This window comes from Vicia villosa, unplaced genomic scaffold, assembly GCF_029867415.1.
Source record: "Vicia villosa cultivar HV-30 ecotype Madison, WI unplaced genomic scaffold, Vvil1.0 ctg.000020F_1_1_4_unsc, whole genome shotgun sequence".
NCBI classification, from domain to species: Eukaryota; Viridiplantae; Streptophyta; class Magnoliopsida; order Fabales; family Fabaceae; genus Vicia; species Vicia villosa.
This window is the reverse complement of record NW_026704952.1, coordinates 7,773-11,658: the sequence shown is the minus strand read 5'-3', so window position 1 is coordinate 11,658 and position 3,886 is coordinate 7,773.

Below are 3,886 nucleotides of genomic sequence, written 5' to 3'. Positions count from 1 at the left end.
AATGATCACAAGAGTCTGAAGTATCTCTTTGATAAAAAAATCTTAATATGAGGCAAAGAAGATGGTTAGAGTTTCTTAAGGATTATGATTTTGGATTGAATATCATCCGGGTAAAGCAAATGCTGTTGCTGATGCGTTGAGTAGGAAGTCTTTACATATGTCTATGCTAATGGTGCGAGAATTGGATTTAATTGAGCAATTCCGAGATTTAAGTTTGGAATGTGAAGGTACTTCTAATAGTATTAAATTGGGTATGTTAAAGCTGACAAGTGGTATCCTTGATGAAATTAAAGAAGGTCAGAAAGCTGACGTTGAGTTGGTTGATAAGTTGACTTTAATTAATCAAGGTAAAGGAGGTGAATTTAGAATTGACGAGAATGGTATAATGAGGTTGGGTGATCGGGTTTGCGTCCCTAATGTTGCCGAACTGAGGAAGAGTATTCTTGAAGAAGGACATCGTAGTGGATTGAGTATTCATCCTGGTGCTACCAAGATGTATCATGATCTAAAAAAGTTGTTTTAGTGGCCGGGAATGAAAAAGGAGATAGCTAAATTTGTTTATTCTTGTCTGACTTGCCAAAAGTCAAAGATTGAACATCAGAAGCCGTATGGAGCTATGCAACCATTGTTTATTCCGGAATGGAAGTGGGACAGCATATCTATGGACTTCGTTTCGGGGTTGCCAAGGACGGTGAAGAATTGTGAAGCCATCTGGGTTATCGTGGATAGACTGACGAAATCTACTCACTTTATACCGATGAGAATGGATTATCCGATGGAGAAATTAGCTCAATTGTATATTGAGAAGATAGTGAGTCTGTATGGTATTCCTTCGAGTATCGTGTTGGATAGCTTCTGGAGATTCACTTCTTTGTTCTGCAGCTTCTGATAAGACAAAACTGTATCTGCAGAAATTCTTAAGCTGCTTTGTTTCATCAGAAATAAGTTTATCATCAAACCAGATATTTATTGATTCGTTCACACTCAATGTTTCAATATTGTATATTCTGTAGCATTTAGAGCATTCAGAATACTCAAGAACGAAACATCATTGCTATAGAAACAAACAAAACAAATGGTTCCAAGACTAATAAACTTTCTTTTCTGATCTCCTACGAACATAGTTTCTTCAACAGATTTAAGTACCAGAACTTGGAAGACAGTCCTTCTTCCCTTCAAGTGTTGAGACCAATTTGAGTCCAGGTGACATGACATGTTGACTTTTATCTTCTTTGTCGCCAAAAGAATCTGCAAAAGAAATAGTCTTTTTCTTTGGTACCCACATTTTCTTGGGTCCTTTCTTGTTAGATTTTCTCAAGTTCTGATTGAACTTGGGTTTAACATTGTAAGCAATAGGAGGAACAGCATGATAATTTTTAATGTGAGTTTCATGATATTTCCTAGGTTGTGTCACATGCTTTTTGGTGTGTGTTATGTGAAAGCTTTGAGCATGTGAAGTGTGCCTAATATCATGGGAGTGGCCATACTTGAACTGATCATACAATGGCTTGTATGTGAATTTCATTTCATCAACAGGTTCAAGTTTGTATGGGGTTTCACCCTCAAAACCAATGCCGACTCTTTTGTTTCCAGACACAGCATATATCATAGAAGCTAGCTGACTTCTGCCAATACTTCTAGATAGAAACATCCTGAAGCTTAAATCATATTCTTTCAGAATATGGTTTAGACTAGGAGTGAATTTTTCTGAATCAGAAGGAGATCCAACATTATTAGATAATTTTAAAAGTTTTTCTTTTAATTCAGAATTCTCCAACTCAAGCTTCTTTGTTTCAAATTCAAATAGCTTTTTCAGCTCTTTGTATTTGAGACTAATCTGAGACTTGAATTCCAGAAGTTCAGTTAGACCGGAAACTAACTCATCTCTAGTAAGTTCAGAAAATACCTCTTCAGAATCTGATTCTGATGTAGATTCTGATCCGTCATCTTCTGTCGCCATCAGCGCACAGTTAGCCTGCTCATCTTCAGAGTCTGAATCATCTTCTGACTCATCCCAGGTTGCCATAAGACCTTTCTTCTTATGAAACTTCTTCTTGGGATTTTCCTTCTGAAGTTTTGGACATTCATTCTTGAAGTGTCCAGGCTCATTGCATTCATAGCACATGACCTTCTTCTTGTCAAATCTTCTGTCATCAGAAGATTCTCCACGTTCAAATTTCTTTGAACTTCTGACGCCTCTGAACTTCCTTTGCTTGTTCTTCCAGAGTTGATTTAGCCTTCTGGAGATCAAGGACAGTTCATTTTCTTCTTCAGATTCTGATTTTTCAGGATCTTCTTCTCTAGCCTGAAAAGCGTTAGTGCATTTCTTGATATTGGATTTTAATGCAATAGACTTACCTTTCTTTTGAGGCTCATTTGCGTCCAGCTCTATTTCATGGCTTCTCAAGGCACTGATAAGCTCTTCCAGAGAAACTTCATTCAGATTCTTTGCAATCTTGAATGCAGTCACCATAGGACCCCATCTTCTGGGTAAGCTTCTGATGATCTTCTTTACGTGATCAGCCTTGGTGTATCCCTTGTCAAGAACTCTCAATCCAGCAGTAAGAGTTTGAAATCTTGAAAACATCTTTTCAATGTCTTCATCATCCTCCATCTTGAAGGCTTCATACTTCTGGATTAAAGCGAGAGCTTTAGTCTCCTTGACTTGAGCATTTCCCTCATGAGTCATTTTCAAGGACTCATATATGTCATAGGCCGTTTCCCTGTTAGATATCTTCTCATACTCAGCATGAGAGATAGCATTCAGCAAAACAGTTCTGCATTTATGATGATTCCTGAAAAGCTTTTTCTGATCATCATTCATTTCTTGCCTTGTCAGCTTTACGCCACTGGCATTTACTGGATGTTTGTAACCATCCATCAGAAGATCCCATAGATCACCATCTAGACCAAGAAAGTAACTTTCCAGTTTATCTTTCCAGTATTCAAAGTTTTCACCATCAAATACCGGCGGTCTAGTATAACCATTGTTACCGTTGTGTTGCTCAGCAGAGCCAGATGTAGATGCAGGTGTAGACTTTGCAGTTTCATCAGCCATCTTTTACTGAAGCGTTTTTCTCTTCCTGAATCTTTTCTAAACACGGTTAAGTGCTTGCACCTTAGAACCGGCGCTCTGATGCCAATTGAAGGATAGAAAAACACTTAGAAAGGGGGGGTTTGAATAAGTGTAGCTTTAAAAACTTGACAGATAAAAATAAATTGCACAGTTATTTTTATCCTGGTTCGTTGTTAACTAAACTACTCCAGTCCACCCCCGCAGAGATGATTTACCTCAACTGAGGATTTAATCCACTAATCGCACGGATTACAATGGTTCTCCACTTAGTCAGCAACTAAGTCTTCCAGAGTCTTCTGATCACACACTGATCACTCTAGGAACAACTGCTTAGATACCCTCTAAGACTTTTCTAGAGTATTCTGATCCACACGATCACTCTAGTTACAACCTGCTTAGATAACCTCTAAGACTTCCTAGAGTATTCTGATCCACACGATCACTCTAGTTCCTTACAACTTAATGTAATCAATTCTAAGAGTATTACAATTGCTTCTTAAAAGCTATAATCACAAACTGTGATATTTCTCTTAACGTTTAAGCTTAATCTCACTAATATATTACAACAGCAATGTAGTGAGCTTTGATGAAGATGAAGATTCTGAGCTTTGAGTAGAACAGAGTTTCAGCAAGTTAATATGAGTTGTTTTGTTCAGGATCGTTAACCTTGCTTCTCATCAGAACTTCATATTTATAGGCGTTGGAGAAGATGACCGTTGAGTGCATTTAATGCTATGTGTGTTCCGTACAGCATCGCATTTAATGTTATACGCTTTTGTCAACTACCTCGAGCCTTGTTCACGCTGTGTC